The sequence below is a fragment of the Rhipicephalus sanguineus genome, chromosome 2, assembly GCF_013339695.2.
Source record: "Rhipicephalus sanguineus isolate Rsan-2018 chromosome 2, BIME_Rsan_1.4, whole genome shotgun sequence".
In the NCBI taxonomy this organism is placed as follows: domain Eukaryota; kingdom Metazoa; phylum Arthropoda; class Arachnida; order Ixodida; family Ixodidae; genus Rhipicephalus; species Rhipicephalus sanguineus.
In genome coordinates this window covers 33,884,382-33,898,988 of record NC_051177.1, presented here as the reverse complement: position 1 = coordinate 33,898,988, position 14,607 = coordinate 33,884,382, and positions in this window count along the sequence as shown.

The window sequence follows — 14,607 nt, the reverse complement described above, 5'->3', positions numbered from 1 at the left end:
ACTGTCAATCACCTGTGGCGCATGCCCGTACACCGCGGTCCATGGTAAACGGGTATGTGCCACACGTGTCTGGAGGAAAGCGTTTGACGGCGTACGCGAAAGGATTTTCACGTTAGTCATGTCATGACCCGACAGTAATATTCGTCAAATCCTCTTACCCTTCCATGCCAATTTTGGTCTACACCAAGTTAAGGAGGCGATCACGAGAGCACCCAGACGTAGGCGGATAGATAGATAGATAGATAGATAGATAGATAGATAGATAGATAGATAGATAGATAGATAGATAGATAGATAGATAGATAGATAGATAGATAGATAGATAGATAGATAGATAGATAGATAGATAGATAGATAGATAGATAGATAGATAGATAGATAGATATAAACGCTAAAAGTACCAAAGTTTCTTTAAGAAATGCTTCGCATTTAAAAATTGCGCGTGTGGTGACAGTATGAGCGCGATTTCTTCATCACATCTAAACTAAGCTATAGCTTAGTCTGGATGTGATATACTGTAACATACCTGCGTGATGTGAACAAACCGATAGTGCTAATCTATATGTATGTATCAAACGTGTCGAGTTTCGTCTTTTGAATTTATGACACGCGCCTTTCGGCCATTTCTTCCGTGAGAAGAGTAATTCGACTGTTTAATATGCAGCGAGCATGAATAACGTGCAAATGGGAGAGTATCCGTACAGCCACATTCGGCGGAGACATGCGACCACGCTAACGTCAGATGCGGTGAAAGAGCCGTAGCGCCATTCTCGACCGGTTCACCGAAACTGGAGTGGTCTGTAAGCAACCGGAAGTTGTAGAAACAGACGGCGTCCCTCTTGCAACCGAAACCACGTGACAAGCCTGAAGCCGCAGAGTTAAGTCACCCACTTGTTTTGTTACTACATCCATCGATCGTACTCATCTCTCCTGTTGTTGCGGTAAGAAGCACGGGACTAAATCCCGAGGTGGTTTCCCTTCCCGTTTCCTCTTTTTCTCCCGTATCCGCTTAGCGGTGCTCGACTCCCAAATGAGCCCAGTTAAGAGTTGTTGTCGAAGCCAACGGTGACCACTGGACCGTGGTTTTGCTCTGGCCGCACGGGGGCACGAGCCAACGGCCGAACGCTGGCTCGCCGCTGCGGAGTCCTCGTACACACCATGGACTCGCCTTTGCACCCCCCTCCCGCCAACCCCACCCTGCCCGCGATTCCCGCAAAAAACGTCAACCAGCCGTTTCACCCCATTCTTTATTTCTCCCTCTGTCTTTTATCCTTTCTTTCCTGCCTTGCGGCGCGCATGCAAATGGCCTTCTACAACTATCACTAAAGCCTCTTTCCCCCGGAAGTGGCAGCTCGTGGCTGGTCACACGCGCGCCTTGTGTTTGCGGACAACCGCAGCATTTCCGCAACCGCCCTGCGGCCGTGGCGTAACAGCGTTCCCATTCATCGGGGCTCCCTGACTCGCGCGGCGAAAGGGGTGAAGGACGGGTGATTTATGGCATATTCAGTGTCGCCGGCGACGACCCCCTTCTGACCGACACGCATCTGGACGCACTGCCGTCATCATCAGCGACGAGGGGTAAAAAGAATGCTACGTGGACACCACCGCAGAAATTCGGCCGGTGACAGTCGCTCTTTCCTTTCTTACCCTTTCATATTTCTTTGTCGTTGCTACGACATGAAAGAAGAGTAAGTACAGACACCCCCCCCCCCTCCCCCGCCTTTTCCCTTACCATAACTTCTATTCTTTTTCCATATTTCCCGGCTGCATCCTTTCTTTTCCTTTCTTTCCCCTACCCTTCGGAAAGGCACCCGGAGAATGAAGAAAAAAAAGCTGTGGGCGGCGGGGGCGGAACACCTTATTGTACTCAATATATATTTTTTTCTTGTCCGACCTCTTTTTGTGACTCCCCAAACTGCGTTTTTCTGTGCACTCGGATTCCCCGTGGTGGAGGTGAAAGGGAAGAGAAAAAATGTGTAGGAAAAAAAATACCTTGCGTTACGTAGGGAGAGACAGAAAACAAGTCCACCCCCGCAATGAGCAGACCGGCAACCCGTCGCCTCCTCTACGCCTGCGCGCCCGCCATAGGAGAGAGTGCTCTGCCATCGCTTATTTCCCAGACTCGGGCCGTGACGGAACTGCCTACGCAACGCCGCGTGAGGGCTTCACCCGCATACACGTCTGTCCGGTAAAAAAGCGCACGACCCAGGAAGCGTTTCTTTTCCCGGGCGACTCCGGCCATTCTTTCGGCCCACACCCGAGTTGGTGCCTTTCTTTTCCCGCGATTTTACTACATAGTTTTTTCGCGCTCTTTTGGTCTCTTCCTCGTTTCTTCTTTGCATCGATGACGAATCGCGTAGCGTAAGAAAAAAGGAAGGGCGGGGGGATACGATGAAAGGGAAGAAGCCTTTCGCGCGTGTGTACTACACACACACACAACATACGATGAGCGACGCAACAACTTGCCATCTCTTCTGCCCGATTCACGCATGCGCGAGTGATGCGACGCGGTTAGGCAACGGACGTTTTATGTATCCCCCATGTGCGCGCTGCCTTGCTTCAGGGACGGTGCTCATTGTTGTGCCGACACCGCATGCGAGGACAGGGAAGAGCACCGTCCCTGCACTATCCGGTGACAGCAGGAAGGGAAGCCGCTTCGCTGCGCTTATTTGGCCGGAATTTTGGGAGTTTCGACCGGGTAGGGGTGGCTGCTTAACCACGTAATCGAGCGGTCATGTACAAGGGTTACTGAGCGATTTGTGGATCTTCAGAACATAATGAAGACACCTGCCATCGCTTTTCATGGTCGACGAAGGTCGAATGGGTTGCTTTGAACCTTTTTTTAGAGAATGTTTTATTACTAATTTCTGCTGGAATTTCTCCCGCGGTGAGTTTCACTGTCGGCGATAGGTGGCTCTACATAAAGCGAAGCTATGTGGGAAAATATTAGGATATACATTTATGAAAGAGCCCCTTCACGTAACCGATGCATTTTATACAATTCAACTGCATCGAAAAGTTGGGTAATTGAAAATGCGCCCCGCCGTGGTGGTCTAGTGGTTATGGTGCTCGGCTGCTGACCCGAAGGTCGCGGGATCGAATCCCGGCTGCGGCGGCTGCATTTTCGATGGAGGCGAAAATGTTTGAGGCCCGTGTACTTAGATTTAGGTGCACGTTAAAGAACCCCAGGTGGTCGAAATTTCCGGAGCCCTCCACTACGGCGTCTCTCATAATCATATCGTGGTTTTGGGACGTTAAACCCCAGATATTATTAGTAATTGATAATGCAGCAGCAGGTGACATTGTTAAATCGGGAACGACGGGCTCCACCGCAGTGGTCTCGTGGTTATGGGGCTCGACTGCTGACCCGAAGGTCGTGGGATCGAATCTCGACCGCGGCGGCCGCATTTCGAGGAAGGCAAAATGCTAGAGGCCCGTGTGCTTAGATTTAGGTGCACGTTAAAGAACCGCAGGTAGTCGAAATTTTTGAAGCCATCTGCTACGGCGTCTCTCATAATTATATCGCGGTTTTGCCACGTAAACCCCAAATAATTATTATTATTAAACACGACGATCCCACTGCGCACATTTTCTTTGTCTTGCTTTATTTCTCAGTCTGAGTAGGATAGGATGAATCACAGTTTCTTTCTTGTTTTACAAAAAAAGATTTTGTAGCATTCATTTTGTAAGATTTTGTAAACTGACTTATGTAGCATTCAGGTGACACTATGGGAGAGGCCTTTGCCCTGCAGTGGGCGTAGACAGGCTGATGATGATGATGATGACTTGGATATTAAGTCGGAGATGTGTGGATGCTGCTGAAAACGGCGGTTTAATTCTACTCTAACTTCACTGCGTCCCGCTCAGATGATATTACAACAAAATATCGATTTGCGTCAGCAAAATGTTTGGTAACGAACGCACACAGACCAGTGCTCGTTGATAACATCTGTTTCGCACATCCCACACACTGAGATGAAGCGAATGAACGGCTTGGTTGGTTGGTTGATCCTATAGGAATGGCACAACCCACCACGGGGGATCGGCCACGAATCGTGCGGCAGTAGGATGTGTGAGTGGAAAAAAAAAGGGGGGGGGGGAGAAAAAAAAAGGATAATTCTAAAGAGATAATTTTAGGTAAGCGAAAATGTTATTTGTGTTCACGGTTTCCCAATTGAATGCTAAAGAGATAAAAAAAAGAAAGGAAGAGAAAGAGCTAGTTAAATGAAAGCATTAAATAAATAATGAACGATAAATGAAAGTAAATAAAATAAGTGTGTACTAGAAATATTAGCATGGCAGTCTTTTTGATTCGTTTATATAGTTAAATACTGCCTCACATATGTCCCTGTTGCAGTGACCCAGTGCCGATGCCCCCAGGGAGAGTAATGCCGTTACGGATTAGGGACGGTTTTCTTCTATTTCTTCAGTGTTGGAAGCTGACTGACAATTTGAAGTATACGAGTATCGTTGGTGGCTGAAGTAAAGTGCTGTACTGGCGAAGTAGCACTGTCAGACAAAGAAAAGAATTCGGTTTTTGCCTAAAAAATGCTTAACGGCAATATTAATGAAAAAATTGGGGGACGCTTAAGCTTCGCCTTTAAGAGTTGAACGCGACAGCGATATCCTGCCCTATAGTGCGCACTTCGAACACTACGAGTGTTTACAGAATGCGCGCACTAAGGTGGGTGCCTTATGTAATGGGTAGCAGGCTTTAAACCAGGAGCAGTTATGCACGAGAAGCTTTTTCGAAGTTGCGATGCACCCACTACGTGGTCTTAAGAGAATACGCGCAGTAATGTGTGTGCCTTTTGTAATGGGCGGCTGTCTTTAAACCACCAAGTCGTTATGATGTTGACATGGTGTGACGCTCGATGGCAATGTTCACTTGTACCACGTAATATTACTACGATATTACATCTCGTACTGTGACACCAGTATACAGGACGCGTATTTTTGGGAATCATGAAAGTTACTTTCAGTGCAGCTCCAAGCAGAGGCGTGGCTGTGTGGTAGAACACCTGCTTGCCACGCAGACGCCTGGGTTCGATTCTCACTCAGCCCCAACATTTTTATTATTTATTTTATTTGCAGCTTTTTCGATTTTTCGGTCACGGACAAGATGATAATTTTTCGCTCACAACCAACGGCGCCGACGCCGACGGCGGAATTTCTGCGATACGATCTCTTTAACGCTATTCGCGACAACAGGCAGTAAAGGGTTAATATCCGTTGGTTTTTATCAGGGGTGTGCGAGTAGTGAATTTTCATCTCGAATCGAATAGTGCCGAATAGTGGCCAAAAATATCGAATATCGAATAGTATATTTACACGAAACGTATACCGCCAGTTACGGCAAGATAAAAGAAAAATCAGGGACGCTACGGCGTATATGACAGCTGTATTACGCGCTTGTTCGGGAGGGTTTTTTTTTTTTTCGGCTTTTATGGCCGCGCAGGCATGTTGATACAAGAGCCGCCATTCCAGTCAGCAGCGGCACTGCTAACCTCTTAACGGCTAGCAGAGGGGGGTCCAATGTCGAGTACTATGGAACGCAGCAGTCTTCTTTAAGCTCACGCGAATTTCTTGTATGCTCACTTCTTTCTATCTCACTATCTTTTAATCCCTTAATCCTCTTCCCCCGGCGTAGAATAGCAAACCGGAAGCGAGCCTGGTTAACCTTCCTGCCTTTTCTTCCTCTTTCTTCCTTATCGTTGCGCAATACGGCTCATCTGACAACGGCAATGTTGTGCTTCATCCTCATGAGTGCTCCGGGCCCAAAAATCTTCGGGCGCTCGTTCAGAGCAGCGTTTTAATTGCGCGCCGGAACGATGGGAGTTCCTGAAGGAGTGTTGCGATGCGGCAGTGGCGACTGCACAGCGTGAACAAATTTTCACGTGTGGAGCCAATCACCGAGTGTTTCGCGGGCCAAAGTCGGGACGTTTTACGGCACTTGCGGCGTACGCGACCGAACTAAGCAAGAAGTCCGTGCCTTCGTTTCGGAAACGAAGTTGGGAAGGGCTTGACAGTTTTCTTGTGTGCGTTTTTTTTACGTGCGGAAATGGCATAATCGTCATTAAAAGAAACATACGTCCGCTCTTGAACGAGGATGTTGGTGGGCGTTTCAACGATGTCCTACTGTATACCGACGTTAGCGTTAGTTTTAGCCACCGCACCCTAACCAATTTGCACCATTGTACTTTGTCGCGTTTTAGATATTCTTCCAGTCGAATTATTCGAAACTTCGAATAGTAGCTATTCGAAAGTCGAATCGAATTATTCGATTACAGGCATTATTCGATTCGAATTCGAAACTCCGTGCGTTGCAACCGCACGGGTGCAACCCGTGGCGCAACTGGGGATGTTATTGCGTCGCACACCCCTAGTTTTTATTAAGGTTGTGCCAAACAAAGAAACGAGCCCTCGTAATTCCCTTCTTTCATTGGACGACAATATTTAGGACAATGCCAGCTTGGTTTGTGTCGATCCCTCCCTTTCTCCCTAAAGAGAGGCCACTGAAACTTTATCACCATTAGCATACTGCTGCCGTGAGTTAGTTATTACAGTTACGCACGGCACTCGACCTAGTTAATAGAGACACGACTTCCGGTAGCCGCTGCTCAGTTGCCTTCAATCCCCAGCGGACTCCCCGTTTGCATTCTTGGCATGTGAGTTCTGCATATAGGGTGCGCGATGCGTCACATTCTCGCCCCGTAACTATAACAAAGTAAAACGACGCAGTAAGCAAAAAAAAAAAAGAAACAACCAAACAAACGTGTGCATTCTAAACAACAATCTGCGCAAGATGTCTGAGATCCTATACCGGAGTCTCAACGCTTCAAACTATAGATGCAAAAAAGTGCCTAGGTATCGTATTTTTACCGCTGCTGGGTGGGGAAGCAGATGAGGGGATGTGAGGGAATGTGGGCCTACAACTTCGATGGCGAGTTTATCGCCGCCATGGTTGCAGATCAGGTATATAATACGCTTCTCCTCGACCGCGATGTTGACAGCTCTCACGTCGACTGAGGGAAGAATATCAATCAAACGCCATACGTCGCTATATAGTCTACAGATCTACTCGCGTCGCAGAAAACAAAACGTGTTTAGCTTTTTTTTTTTTTTTTTTTGCTTCTCCACGCTACCGCATTCGCGACTTCAGTCGACGACACTTCCGCCTCTGTCGCTTCCTGAAATTCGAGTGCAGTGCACGCTGTTCCCCGCACCACCCGAAACAAAAAAAAGAGATTAAAATATTGAAGTTTTTAGGAGATGCTGCTGCGAAGGGCGACGAGAAGGACGCGGCATTGGTCGTATGACGCGTAGGAGAAATGCGGGCCATCTTCCAAAATTAGAAGGAGGAAGGAAGAGACTCGGGAGTTCCGTCGCTCGAATCGTGCGCTCGCTTCCGCGTGCGGCATCTTTTTTTATTTCACTAGGTTTTGATTTGTCAGCGAGTCCGTTTAGTTGTTCATCTTTGTACGACTGCTTTCTCGCAACACGACTCTCTGCGGAAAAGACTGCTTGACGAAGAGACTTTGGCGTTGCGTAAGACGGTGTTCTTTCTTTCTCGCGAGGGAAAGTGAACCCGATAGAAGGAAGGAAGGTACCGCGAGGCATACTGGAGCGGCTGTATGGGGATCCGCAGCGTATTAGGTAAAGAGATTTAGAAACAAAAAAATAATTTAAAAAATCGTAGTTCATTCCACTATTTGAAGGTGGATGACCAACGAAGCTGTGTAGCACAAGGATCTATTTATTTCATTTATTTATTTGTACCTTAATTCAGTGATTGATTTTCCTGTTTATTAACTAATTAATTTGTTTGGTTGTTTCCATTTTTTTTTCTGTATATCTTTAAGGGTCCAGTAGTGAGTAGTGGTATTTGTCAATTTCGGTGGTGCATACCTGCTTGGAATTTTATGTGTAGTAGGTAATCATTGACTAGGTAACTGTTCACGGAGTTACGAAATGTCGCTATTTCTTATTACTCTCGGGGTCGCAGTCACGTGAAACAGTTTGCCCAATTCGCCAGCTGTCATTTGAGCCAAATCTGGGGGGCCACGGTCGCTTTTTTTTTATTTGAAGTTCATGATGCTGATACTTTTCTGTTGAGTAGGCAATTGTTCGCGGAGTTACGAGTGGCCTAGTTATATTCGCTATAAAAATTAATGTCGTTGTTTAATTGCTGCATCAACATTTTTCTGTTAACTAGATCTGTCGTGTCTTTTTCGTTCTTCGTTGCTCATTTTAAGGAGCGCTTGTACTTATACATACACACACACACACACACACACACACACACACATATATATATATATATATATATATATATATATATATATATATATATATATATATATATATAAAGGAACAGCAAATATTTTAAATTCGCAAGAAGTTATATGCCAATTCAGCGAAAAAACTGTCCGTCCGTCCCACTGTCGCGTAAGACGAATGACTGTAAATAAACGTTTAAAACAAAATAAATTTTCTTGGCGGTTCTGGGTTTCGAACACAGGGTCCCGTGCTCAGAATGCCTCTATTTTACCGACTGGGCCACACCTTCTTTATTTTTTATTTATTGCTGGACCACACACTCAAGGTTTCAGAATGTGAATACAGCTGAACGATTAAATTCGTTGCAGTGGCAATGCAAAAAAAAAAAGAAAGAAGAGGTGTAAAAGGCTCTGAACAAACATTCCATGATGGTGGAATAAAAGCGCCATGCCTGCGCGAAACACGCAGCACAGTCCCATCGAAAGCTGGAAGAGCGGCCTTTCTAGAGCCCGTTGTAAACTCTCGTGGGGCAGCTAATACAAGTGCACTTACAAGTCAGCCACTACGCCATAAATCATCATAAAGTACACTTCGTTGATGCCGTGGGCGATGATGAAGAATTATGGCTGAACCCGTTGTAATGGGTCAGAAGCATTAAGAGGCCCACTTGTTACGGAACTCGCATTGTGTGACGCCTGGTTGTTATTTTACTCTTCTGCAACGATATATTACATGTGTTAACGTGTTTCATTGCCCGACATGACGCCAAGGAGTTCCGAGCACGGGCGTGGCTCTGTGGTAGAATACTCGACTGCCGCGCAGAGGGCCCGGGTTCAAATACCATCCGATCCTCAGTATTTTTTTCTCATTTCGCGTGATAGCGGTTACGGACACCGGCGGCGGCGACGGGCATGAACAACTACGCCACCAAAATCGGCTGCTGTTGGGATCTCATAACAGCTTTCGCTGTAAAAGCTCTCTCTGGAAAGACATGTAAAGCGAACTAGCGCATACTGCCGCTCCGCTCCTTATACGTAGTACACGATACCGCCTAGTGCGACCATTCGGGTCGTTCGGCAGTGCGACGGTTCGCCGCATGTGCGGCGAGGCTAACGACTCGACGACGCAGACGATGGGAAAAAGGAGAGGTGCGCGGAGCAGTGCCGCCGACTGCATAACCGTCGCGCAACAAACTGTCACCGTCGCATCCCGGCGCACTCTTTCCGCAGCCTTTCGTCTTCCTTCTTTCGTTTTCTTCTTTCTGCCTTCTTCGTCCCTAAGGCAGCAGTGGTCGTTAAGCGAGGGAAAGAAAGGAGGGTGCCGCACGACGGTGAGATGGCCGCCAGGGTCCCGAGGCGACGGGTCGTGGGAAAACCCCTTGCCGGAAGCGGCTCCCGTTTCGGAATGCCACCAGGAAATGCACTTTCGTGGCCCTGCGACCCGGACCGTCCGTCCGTCGGAGCGCCCCCTGGACTCACGGCTGGTGTTTCGGGCCGCTGTATTTCGGGCGATGCTGCATGCTCGCAAGGCTAGTTGACACTTCCCGCTACTCCCGTCTCCCAATTCCTTTTTTTTTTGTTCGTTCCCGTTCGGCCTTCTGCTGGCCCACATGGCACCCACAGCAGTTCAACGAGCTGAGAAGGGGTACCAGAGAGCCGTTACCGAACCCAAGGTGCCACACCGCCGGCTTTTCAACAGCTTTTTTTTTTTTTTTTTGTCATTCAGTGTGCAACCTATATGCGACGGTTGTTTAGGAGGGCGTGTTGATACGGGAACAAAATGACTAAATTTCCGTGAAGTTTGCCGTGGTGCCACCAAGAATATCTAAAGAACGAAAATTGGGCACTACCGTTGACAGAGGGCTTCTAAACAAAATGGAATGCATAATTAGTAATTAAATATAAATTGCTAGAGACTTCTACAGTTGGCATTACACTTTCTGACAGACAGACAAACAACTTTAGGTCTATGGTGCTTGCGAAAGTGTCACGTGTGTCACAGGAAAAAAAAAAAGGATCTTAAACGCTGAAGCGCGAGATATGCGTTCCTGTTTATATTTGTCTACCCTGTAAACATGTCAGGCATGCAGACGTCCTCCTACGCGTTTTCTGTATTTATGACGTCGTCCTTTTCTGGCACCACGTCTTTTATAAAACGCCACGTGATTTTTATACATTCATATCTCTTTCACCTTACGCTTGCATGGCGTGATTTGAAAAGTTTTGACGCACTGAAGCCTTCCTGTAACTGTATCGATTCTACCTTCCAATACTGCGTGCTTCTGGTCCGTTGTATTTAGCGTGCGATCGGCTGTGATCTCTCTGGAATTACGTTCGGGCTTGTTTCCGCATCCTGCGGGACAATGGCCAACGGACTCGTTTAAACAACGACAACAACGACAACAAAAAAAAAAGCTTGATGAAATAAACAACGTAAAAACACAGTAACGGTGGCGATGCGGAAAAGCAGGCAAATGGAATGAGCTCAACAAGATGAGGCGCGGCTCTCAACTAAATTCCCTGCCGCGCAATTTTTCATCATTGATCCCAGAGCACGTACGGAGCGCGTACAGAAGTTTGCGGACGTGCTTAGGCAAATCGGAAGTAGATTCGGCCGAGGACCGTACGAAAACGATCGATTATAAGACGGCTCTAAACGCCGAGTACCGCACGTCCTTGCAGCTACAGGTATACGCGGGGGTCGCAGACGCACACGTTCCCCTCACGAGAGTCGAAGGTATGGGACCTTGCGCGCAATCCCGTGGAAACGTGTAACGCAGAGCACGCGGCTCACGAAAGCCGCGATCCGGGGTTTATATAGCCTCTTCCAACACACACAAACACAGAAAATGAAAAGGATCAACGGGATCGAGTTGGAAGCCTGTGATTTTTTTTTTTTTTTTGCTTCGCCGTGTTCGAAAAGACGAAAACGAGTAGCCGTTGCGTAGAGTTACAGCTTCATTGCGGGAGCCCCCCCCCCCCCTTCTTTTTTATCGCCGTCCCTCTTCTTGAGCGCGGAAGGCCAATTAGCGGCTTGAACGGTTAATGCATTCCAGGAATAATGCAAGGATTTGGCTACGCCAGCTACGAACCGCTGCGTGCCTCCATTAAAAGCTCATCAGGTGCCTAAGAGGCGATCCGTGTTCCGGCAGGAGCCTCCGGCTTCGGCTCGTATCGCCCCCGTACTCGAGCCCTTCGTGGCCGCCTGGGACGAAAGACGCGAACCGTTGCCTGCTGCGGCGAGCGAAGAGGTGCTCATACCTTTTATTTCTTTATTTTTGCTTTTTGTAATGTCTTTTACTCTAATACCTCGCTCGCCGCAGTGCGTTAGTCTGTGCATGCCTATGTTTGTGGCAGATTCACGCATTACACGCACCGTTTGGCCACGTTCAAACGGTAGCATAATGCGCTGAAGGATCTTAGGGATATATCAGCTGAGAGGGGTGTACGGTTTGGGCGGTTGTGTAATCTCGCAGCACAGTTTCGATGATCCCTTGTATCTGTCACCAGCTGTTACCCTTACTTTTGAAGGAAGCTGAGAAAGAAGGGGGGGGGCGGGCAAGTTATTTTCAGGACCAAGGAGAATGAGGACGACAAGAAGTTATCTGCCAATACTTTCGGTCATCTGCGTTTACGTGTCTTGGATAAATACTACTTGAAGTTCTTTTATATATTTGCGCAGCTGTATTGCGTGCACTTGAAAATTTTATTTTACGCTTAGACGTGATATTGAAATGTCTGAAGGGACCGAATAAAAAAAAAAATCACCATCTCCCACTAAAGAGAACCATGTGGGGATGTGAAGGAGCGCATGGGTCGACTTAAAGTTCCGTTCATCACGGGCACCTTGCCCGATGTTAACGCGTCCTTGCATGTAGAGCACACCATGAATTCACTGTAGTTGCTGTTACTCGTCCCGAACTCTTGTTGGAGCACGCCACGCGGGTTCATTGCGCGTCTGTAGAATCTCGTTCCCCGACGCCATCACGTGATTGCTGAAAGACTGTAAGGAGGAGAGGCCACAGCGTCTTACCCAGCCCCTTACACAGGGCCGAACGCGCTAGCGCGTTCCAGCGCGTTCTGACTAGGATACAACGCATTGGTTCATCGCGCGTCTGCAGAATTTCGTTCGCCGACGCCATCACGTGATTGCTGAAAGACTGTAAGGGGGAGAGGCCACAGCGTCTTACCCAGCCCCTTACACAGGCCCGAACGCGCTAGCGCGTTCCAGCGCGTTCTGACTAGGATACAACGCGTTGGTTCATCGCGCGTCTGCAGAATCTAGTTCGCCGACGCCATCACATGATTGCTGGGAGAGTGTAAGGGGGAGAGGCCACAGCGCCTCACCCCGCCCCTTACACATGCCCGAACGCGCTAGCGCGTGCCAGCACACGTGGTTTTGTCTGCGTTACGCCCAAGGAGGTTAAAAAAAATTGCTGGAGTGGCGATTATTGCGCAATAGTGAAGCCGTGCCCACCAAAAGATGGCGGCTGCGCCCGCCATTTTACTAGGGGCACGATAAACCATCGGCGTTCGGCGAAGGAAAGCGAGCGTTTTCCACGCACGCCAGAGAAGTTTAATATGGCAAATTTTAGGGGTCAGATATTGCTGCAAGTGTGTCTTTGTGTTACTAGTTTTCTTAAGTAAGCTTCAAAATTATGGCAAAATTTATTGGAGATCAATTGTCAATACTCCTCTCGAAGAGTTACTTTTGTCGGCAACAACGATCTTTTATTTTGTAATTAACGTAGCATTTACACCAACAGATCAAAGCCATTTGATCTCTAAGTAGGCACCACCAGAAAAGAGCATGTTTCGGAGCTCTTTGGTGGGCAAAAGCTGGCTTCACTTGCGCTGGCAAGGCGTTTCGAGAGCTTCCACTCCAGAATTTTTTTTTAAACCTCCTTGGTTACGCCAAGCTAGGACAGCATACGGCAGCCCGGGCCCCTAAAGTGCTCTGCACGTATCATCATCAAGGCGGTCGAAGAACAAGACGAAGAAGACTTCTCCTTGGTGCGAGCGCGCGCTCAATATGTTACAGATGGCTATGGTAGGTTTTAGAAAGCGGACGGTCGCCAATGGAACAACGGACAAAACCCAGCGCAAAAGCTGCTTCTCATCTAAAACAAGGAAAATACACGAATACGTTGAAGAAAAAAAACGCAAATACTGGCACCGTGCAGGAAGCCGTGTTAATTTTCCCAACAATGTGACCTTGTAAGAATCGCTTGTTTGTTATTGCGAAAATGCTACTCGTAAGAGAGAATTAAACTTTATTGAGGGACCAGGCGCGCGTGCTCTTCGCCCAGAGGTGGGTGACTTCCTCATTCCAGGTAGCCATGGCTTGCAGCTGACGCTCGAGCCCTGTCCACCAACCGGAGCTAAAAAATTTTTTTCAATGACATTCGCAAGCAGTGGAAGGATTTTTTCGTGGAGCAGACAAGCATAGGTGCTGCGCCTGCCGCGTTTTGGAATGGTGGCGATGTAACGATTCCATTCGCTCGATTATCTTGTCATCTTACGATTTTTGCTCACAAATGGTAAGAAAGGGTATTGCTCAGAAATGGTTAGTAATCTTGTTCGTGTTTGTCTTTACAAAGCTCCTGTTTCTCTCTCTCTCTCTCTCTTTATTTATTATTTTTTTTTGCTAGGACCGTCAGATCGATGCATTGAAGGGAACACAGAAATGCCTGAAAGAACGGTGGCAATTTCTTAATACACTGTGTTCTGATCAGTGGCACACCAGGCCCGTGACCCCCCCCCCCCCCATTTTTTTTCTCCCATGGGATACAGAGCACAAAAGGACTCTCGACTACACTTAGCTGCCTGGACCCCATGTCGGATCAAGGGGGTGAACCCGAAAAAAATTTCTGCCTACGCCACTGGTTCTGATTAATACGCTCCATATTCTTTTCAAACTGCTATAGGCCAAATTTAAGTCAACGTTATTTCTTTTTTTTTAGAAATAATAGTTAATTGTCCTGCAGAGCTATTAAACACCTATTTAACTGTCCATAATCCAATATATTTATGTATCCATAACATCGACCACCTATATCTTTATAGGTGGTTGAGGGTTAAGCCAAACCGCGTCACTAATCGGCTGTAACTCAAGCACTGAAAGCAGGCTCTATGTTTTGCGTACGACACTAAGTTTAGCAGAGAAGCTACCTTGCCGTATTCACGGAAGATTCACGGTTTACCGATGAACCTCCGCAGCTTCGCCCACTCATCATCATTCACTCCGTGGATATGCTGTGATTTTTTTTTTTTCTTCCTGGTTTAGAGGACAGAGTGCTGAAAAACTGAGGTGTGCCGGTCACACAGG